An 8,900-nucleotide genomic window follows, 5' to 3' on the forward strand; every position below is an offset into this window, starting at 1 on the left:
GGCTATTGAGGCCTGCTGTAGTGTGCAGGACTAGTCAGGTAAGTTTTGATGATATTACTGGGGAAAATATATTAGTATGTTGATTGAGGATTGTTCATCTGTTCATCTAGCCTATTTCTATTAAGTTATCCATCAATTGTAAAATATTGTTAAAGACGATTACAATTGGCCATCTATTTATTTCTCTAGCATTGCATTATTGTTTTTTACAAGCTTTATTCTCATCTTATTCTACAGAAAAATGCCACGTGCACTATCTCATGTGTGGAAACATTTCACCCCAGCCAATTTAGAAGGAAAGGCTGTGTACATTTGCAAATACTGTGCAAAGACCTATGTTAAGAATGACACACAGATGCAGAAGCATATAGTCAAGTGCCCAAAGTTTCCTCAGGGATCAAATCAGCCTATGACAAAACAAAATGTTTAAATTTATCTTTATTTTTATTCCCGTTAATTCCCATGGAAAGTTTCGTACTTTGAATATTCCCGGAATTTTGCAACCCTAGCAATGACAGAGTCTGAAAATGAAATAACATTTATATCTACTGGGGAATTCGTCAGACGTGAATTTAGCAGACCTCTGTGGTCCGCTCCTCATCTCTGCTTGAGGCTAAAGGCTCCAGGCTACATTTGCTGCGATTAGGATAACACACCCAAAACTCATACTGAACTGTCAGTGGTTGAGTTGCACTGTGGGTGGCAGGATCTGACAACGAAGTAGAATATGTGCAATTATAAGATCTCCATATATATATATAAAAAGGGAAACTGATAATATCAAAGGAGAGCAATTAATCATGATTTGCACACGTGCTTGCAATGACTTTTGCATCGTCTGCTTCACTATGACAGGTGGGAAGATTTTAAACACTTCAGCTTACTGATGCCACTGGACAAGATGTTGTATCAAATGCTGTAGTTCGTCCCAAACACAACCGGTCCTTTGGGCATCCTGGATTCCATTTACTTGCACTTGATATTACAAAAGACCATAAGTCACACGAGTGGTAACTAATGGCAGGAATACAAAATGTAATATGCTTAACCTTCACACATGCTATTGAGTGTGAAATCGTGAAAACAGCTATTGGTATGACTTTCGGACTGTGATGACTTCTGTTCAATGACTGAAGTACATAATTTCGTCCTCAACAATGTTTGAAATAATCTGTATTTATTTGATTCGCTGTGATTTCAAATACAGAAGATACAAATGAGGATACAAAACTACAATGGAATATTTGAAAAGTTTGATAGTATCCAGTAATGCTGCTTCTGTCAACAATGCATGATGTGGTGTCACAGACACCACATCATGCATTGTTGTGCATGATGTGGTGCCACAGATTCCTTCAAAGGGAAGTGACAAAGTTCAGTTAAACCGCGATTGAAACACCACAAACAATCACCATAGTAAAGGTGCAGTAATAGAGACCCATCCTCTAAAAGTATCTATTCCTTGCACTTCCAAACTCAATGACACAATGCCCAACTCCCCTGGAATAATCTGTACATAAAAGAAGCTCAGTTTGTGCCTTATAGAAGTTTTCCTTTTTTTACAAGAAGGGGTGATTTACCAGTTTTGATTTTCACATTGTACAGTGTATTTTAGAACACTCACCATGAGGAACGCTTATATGAGATGCTCTCAGACAGGTTCATCTACAGTTGGAGCAGGTGATGTGGTGGGGGTTTTATGGGCACACTGGGTTCTGCTGGTGAGGTTGAAATTGAATGGGCTTCAGAACTCAGTTTGGCTCCAGTGCTGACTGGAAGGGGGCACATGTAGTGCTGGTGTGTGTATTGGCTCCATACAATAATTATCAGGGCTGTCTATGTGATGCTGCAGAGTGAAAGCTTCATGTTGACTGATGACTTGTTTAAGAGAGGGAGAAATGGAAGGAGGGAGCGAGGGTAAGACCAAGTGTTGGCCCAAGTGTTGGCCCAAGTGTTGGCCCATCTGCATCTATCTCATCTGTCAAGAGTCCTGATCCATCACACCCTCGAGATGTGTGTTTGTGTGTGCTTATGTAGGTGTGTGTATGTGTTTATTTGAAAAGGGTATACAAACAGCTAGTCTGAGGTATGTATTCATGTGCCCTGATTGATGTCCTATCTATAAATTCAAAGCACATTCCTCAGTGCATCAATGGGATAAATGGTCATTAAAGGCTTCAGCGATGCTGCAGGTATAGAGCCTGTGTTAGAACGTACAGTAAGAATGCAAGGGGGAAAGTGATGGTATGATTTAAAGAGTGAATGTAGTTGCTTCTTACCAAAGACATAAAAGGTGTCACTATATTTATTAGAACTTGCGGTTTACATCCAAAAAAACTGTGAGCCCCCTCTCACTCAGTTCTCACACTTTAACAGATTTACTGACACTATTCAAAGCCTGAGGGATGCAGTCAGTTTGAGCCAACATGAGAAGCAAAACACCAAAAGTGTAGAATCCTTGTGTTTGGACTGAAGCCCACATTTTCATTATGCGACAAGTCTTCCATATTAGGCAGCTGTTAGCCTTGTGGATTAAGCTCTACCTTCAGACACTGGCAGCACTTATTGCCTCTGTCACGTGTTCCTCTATCAGTAACATGCGCTCTGCCTCCAGTCAATCCAACTATTTATCAAGGGACAAAAAAAGAGTAGCCCTGCTGGCAACAGGTTTGGTGTTTGTCTTTATACCACTTCCAGCCTTCCCCCCAGTCTTCTCAAACGTAGATGTCTTATCAAGAAATGTTCTCCTGGAACAGAGGTTCTCACTCAATATATGTCAGTGTTGGATTATAGAATCCATGTTTCCAAATCATTTAAAATTCTGACACCATGAATGTAACATGGTGTCGCTTTTCTCTAGGTTCTCTCTCAATGGTCACTTTTCTAGGCTTGATGACAACTTAAAGCACTTTACAGTACAGTTTTTTTTCCATTTAACAATTCAGACATGCAGTCACATATATATATATATTATTTTTATAATATATGTGTCATTGGGCATCTTGCCCAATGACACAGTTCGGCATGCAGGTGGTTAAGACTGAGAGGGAACCGCCAACCTTCTAGTTACAGAACGTGAGCTCTCTCCCCTTACCCACAGCCAGGCCATTGAATGTTATAACTAGGGCTGCAACTAACAACTATTCTGAAAGTCGATTAATAATCGATTAATTGACTAATCGGATTATGAATGACACAAATTTATAATTGCTCTTATTTAGCCAACAGCTTTTAAATTTAACTTGAGGTTGTTCGAGGCATGTGATGACTGAAAATAAAGACAATAAAGATAGATACTTTATTAAAAAAAAAGTATTTTAATAAACTTTGCTGCATATAAGGATACTGTTGACACAAAAGCAAAGTAAAATCAAGTATTTGTCTATTTAAAACGAAGGACAGGTAAAGTGCTAATAATTTTATTAAATTTAAAATCGAGTTTCCCTTTTTCCTGTTAACCAAGACCAGCCCAAGGAAAGTATCAGCAAAAAAACATCAGCAAACAAAACTACAGTCTTCTTCGGAACTGCATAATTGTGATTAAAAATACATTTGTCAGGCAATAGGATAACATTAAGCTTTTAAACTCATTAAAACAAAGTTTAAACAATATTTTTGAAATGGATTCTAAAATCCTGCAAACAGGTATATATAGTTATCTACGTTTATATATAACATCTTACCAAGGCGAGTCCGCATCGTCTACGTTACAATGTCAAACGTGCCTCCTCCTCATTCGTGCAGCTGCACGGCACGAATGATGTAACGAACGAATCATCGACCAGTAAATTCGTCAGCGAAAATTTTTGTCATTGATTTTTGTCAACGACGTTGATTAATTGTTGCACCCCTAGTTATAACCAATGAATGGATTGTTCATTTCTTTTGCATTGATACTGAGAATAAATATATTAAACTAGCACTGGCAGATCTATTAACTAACAAATATTATCTGATACTTTTCTCATTTCTCTTTGTCCTCAAAATGCACTAAATGTTGTTTCTGTCAGACAACTCACGTTTGATCATGTAATATATTTATTACAACAGATTTAGTGTTTGGCGTCTAGGCTCCAACTTAATCACTCCCCCATATGATTACACAAGAATGATGGGAGTGATGAGCAAATACTTGTAACCCCCCATTGGAGCCTACAGGTGGATGCTGGGCCTACAGGTGGATGCTGGGGTGGTGGAGGGACTGTAGCAACAGGTAGCCATACTGCAGCAGCAGTGCGAGCAAGAGGGGTTGATGGGAAATGTCTCTCTGGTTAAATAGACCACCTGATAAGGTGGGTGTGTATTATAGATGGTTGTGGAGATTGAGGTATATCACATGATGTATGTCACATGATGTATGTCACGTGATTGGCGCAGCGCAGCTCGAGTTGCCTGCCAGAACTAGCTCGCAGGCGTCGCCATATTTAACACAGCCTCACACTGATCAAAGCTCCCGCGCCACGATGCCCCTCAAGGTCTTTCACACGTACTCCAGACTGCTGCACTTCGACGACCGCTAGACGAGACGCGTCTCTGACAAATTGGCGGTAGTTCGAGAGGTCTGGGACGCTTGGGCGACGCGGCTGCCGCTCCTCTACAACCCGGGGCCCGAAGTGACCGTGGACAAGCAACTGGTTCCATTCAGAGGTTATTCTTTTTGTTATTCTTTTCTTTATATTTCTTTTTTTCTTTGTTTGTTGTTGTTGTTGCATTATGTTACGTGGCCGTGACTAGCCAGCGGCTGGATATTTCTCGTTGGTTGTCCGCCGGTATGCACCTGGCGACTCCGAGCTTTCTTCTTCTTCTTCTTCTTCTTCTTCTTCTTTTCCACTGTCGACATTCACGTCTTGTCTCCTCTCCTCTCCTCTCCCCCCTCACACACACACACACACACACACACACATGCCAGGCCATCAATTGAAATGTTGATGTCACTCCTTGTTTTGCTGAGATCAGCTTCTTGTTCAGTGACTCTACAACAAGTGTGCTGCATAAAAATACACATCCATATATTTACACCTCAACTCTCTGTGCACTGAGCTCTGAGTCAGGCCAAAGTGCAGATGACCTACAGTCAGCCCAGTATCTGAGGGCATCCTGTACAGACAGAGATAAAACACTAACTAACTGCTTTTAAGCTTTCCCCCCCGTTTATTTCATAATATGTATTTGATAATTGATATCAAATACTATATTTAGTTATATATCTTTACAGTACTTCTCAGCACCTCTAGAAATAATGCCATGAACAGTATGTATTTATCAGTCATGGAAAAAAAACTAAATGTAATTAAGAGACCAGCCGCTCTCCTTTGCACACATTTAAAAAATACGTGTTCAGTGTTTGTGTCTCTTCAAATGTTCCCACTGACCCCTTGACTCTAAGGGCCAAGACCATCTGATGGGGGACTCCATGTATTGATTTTGCCTGTGTGTTTGCGTGTGTGTATTGCCCACTCCCAACTGATACTACAAACATTATGGCATCAAGTGTTCACAGACCAATCAGACAAAGACATTTTCAGTCAGTGGCGCTGTGTCACAACCAGGAGCTACTGGAAACACACTCTGAACTATTGTCAGTGAACCATCCTGCAGGGCCAGGAAGGACGCTTCATCTCCGGAGTGGTGGTCAAGCCAGCCGACACTCAAATCTCTGTGGTCAAATCAGCCAACACAGAAATTCTACTGCACTCATATACTGATACTTATGGTAAACGCATCCAAACTGCCCAGAAAGGGGACGACAACGGAGTACTCAAAGTAATAGAAAGAACACATGTGGGCCTACGTCCGGTTATCAAAATAAACTGTTGACATGGAGCCTATAAAAAATGCATAATTGAAAAATAATTTCTTGGATTAAATTCACAAGAAGTATATATCGTCTTACCTGTGTCATTTTTAAGAATAGGCTTTTGACAATATCAATTATGAGATTTTTCTCAATAAAAATCACAAATTTTTGGCTTCAAGTAGGTAATTTCTGGATAACTACCTACAGTTAATTGTGTCTTGCGTTTTGTTTATTATCTTATCCTTTTATAGGGATAATGCTGAGGTTAGATTGGGGTACCCCTTTACACTACACATACAACATGGAAGCTGCCTTTGCCGCCATTGAGAACGGCGGCAAACTACGGAAGCCTGATGTTTTTATTACTAGGTCGAGGATATCAGGGAATTTAGGCAAAAAACTACAATTTAAATGTCGGGGCCTACAGGCACTGAAGTAGTGGTTGCCATTTACTTTGGCTGCAACGCTGTCTACCAGTGAACAAATCTTTTGTGGACTCAATACTCCAACCCCCCCTCTATCGGCAAAGTGGTGAGTAGATAATGAGGGAATTTTCATTTTGGGTGAACTATCCATTTAAGGCCACTGCGGATATCCTGCTTCAGTTGCTTGATCCGTTCCCAGTCTTCTGTTTCTGCTTTTTCTTTCGGTTTATTGGCGGATGGAAACCAACTTCAAGGTGCATTCAATACTAGGTTGATCTGGAGAGTGGACAAAGCCAGCCCCTATTCCTTCTCAATGTTCTAAAAATCGACATAATAAAATGTTGTTCCTTAAGATCCAGCAAAGATCACCATTCCACATTAATCATCTTCTTATTATCTCTTCTTCATTGGCGGGTGGAAACTAACGTCGAGGTGCATAACCGCCATCTACTGTGACAACTGTACCTCCATATCAGAGCCTGACTATGAGAGACAAGGTACATTTGACAGGTGTCGTGTTTAAGAGCGTGTTCAAACCCCAACGCAGAGACAGAACACAGAGCACTACGCAGAATGGAAAGTTCAAGCTTGTTTATTGTACGATCAAAGATGACACGAGGTTGAGACGATGAAGCTGAGTGCGAATGATTTCACTCGCAGGAATCATTTTCAGGATTTATTATGAAATATAATTTCATATGCAAATATTGACGTAGTCTCTTAGGCTGGGTTTCAATATCTGGTTTCTTCAGTGCTGATTCATTCTGGCCTTCTTCCAGGTGTGCCTTCTATCTCTGAAGGACTCCTCCACCTCATTATAATTAGAAAGGACTTGCTGCCGATGGTTTGTTTCAGTGTAAACTGCAGACCTCTTTCGCTTGGCAGCATCACGTCTGGGAGCCAAGTCTTCTTCTGTGTCAGTCGTGAATGAGAGCCTATCTTCTCCCTGCCTAGCAGCAAAATTTGAATACTGGCATCGAGCGTCCTGCTCGACCCTGAAGTTCAAAACTTTCTGTTGCTTTTGCTCTTCTGCTGTGGAAGCCCTGAGTTTATTCCGAAGGTCACTGTTCAGGTGCTGCTGCTTCCCTGTTGGGATAAGAGCCTGGGAAGATGTCTGTCTCTTCCGTCCTAGTCTGGGAATCCTGTATCTTTCCTTCTCAGCTTTAAGCTCAGTCACCACCTCCATGGAGCTGGTAGTTCTAGAGTCCCTGTGCATCATCCTCTTATTGTATAAGGGTGACCTAGATCTTCCTTTCCTATTGATGAGCTTTTCGTTCAGGGATTTCTCTTTTTCCAACTGTTGTTGGGTCTCCAGCAATGAGAGCATATCTGCTTCCTGCCTAGCAGCAAAATTTGAATCCTGGCAGAGAGCGTCCGGCTTGACCCTGAAGTCCGAAACTTTTTGTTGCTTTTGCTCTTCTTCTGTCGAAGCCCTGAGTTTATTCCGAAGGTCACTGTTCAGGTGCTGCTGCTTCCCTGTTGGGATAAGAGCCTGGGAAGATGTCTGTCTCTTCCGTCCTAATCTGGGAATCTTGTATCTTTCCTTCTCAGCTTGTAGCTCATTCACCACCTCCATGGAGCTGGTATTTCTAGAGTCCCTATGCATCATCCTCTGCTTGTATAAGGGTGACCTAGATCTTCCTTTCCTATGGATGAGCTGTTCATTCAGGGATTTCTCTTTTTCCAACTGTTGTTGGGTCTCCAGCAGGTCATTGCAGGCCTGGACTCTCCACCCTCGTTCATATTGAGCGTTGTCCCTCTCGTTGTTCAACAGGTCTTTCAGATGTCTGATCTCTTTTTGAAGGCCCTGGTACTCATTCCTGGTGTACCAATATTTCTCTCTCTCTCTCTTTTCAGAAGTCAACTTGAATCGTGACATGGTGGGACAACTTGCTCTTTCTTCCTGGTGTTGAATTAGGTTGAATCAGCAGTAATCTTTATCGATTTTGTCGTTGAGCAGATGCCTGATATTGTTTATCAAAAATCCTTCTCTCTCAAAGCTGTGAGATGCTCAGAATGATCAAACGCTGGTTATAGGCAATGATTAAGTCAAGAGCTGCATTACACATCAAAGACACAGAATGTCTTTAATCTTAGAGTATTCAATTCTTCTATGATCTTGTTGGCATTGTTTACATTCTAAATAAAAATCTGTTATTCAAATTTAAACATCAAAAGATGCTTCCCTTTTAATATTGAAAACATGGTTAATTGATCCTAAAGTGATTGACAGGCCTAGCAAACAATTACACCCCGTTTTTATCAATGATCGATTGAAATGTTGATGTCACTCCTTGTTTTGCTGAGATCAGCTTCTTTTCTTGACAAGAGGAACGTGGTGTTTTTGTTTCATTAACGTCAGAGCTTTTCAGAGCTTTTTCCTATGTAGCAAACCTTCATATGTTCCTGTTGTTTTTTATGTTGTGACTCTAATATGCATGCTGGTTTTATGTGTGCAGTAAATACACACTCTTAATTTGAAAACATGTGTTAATGTGTTAATGGAACAAGTTAAAGTCTTTCATGCATTCCATAACACTGATAAAGTTTTGTATATATAAAATAATAAAGTTTGTTTCTTGAAGAGCTACAAGTTAACTTTCTTTTGAGCAACTTTGTCCTGAGAGATCATAACAGAAGTGAATAGTTTGTCGGTTCACACCTTGTATTTATGAGTC

The sequence above is a fragment of the Pleuronectes platessa genome, chromosome 15, assembly GCF_947347685.1.
Source record: "Pleuronectes platessa chromosome 15, fPlePla1.1, whole genome shotgun sequence".
Lineage (NCBI taxonomy): Eukaryota > Metazoa > Chordata > Actinopteri > Pleuronectiformes > Pleuronectidae > Pleuronectes > Pleuronectes platessa.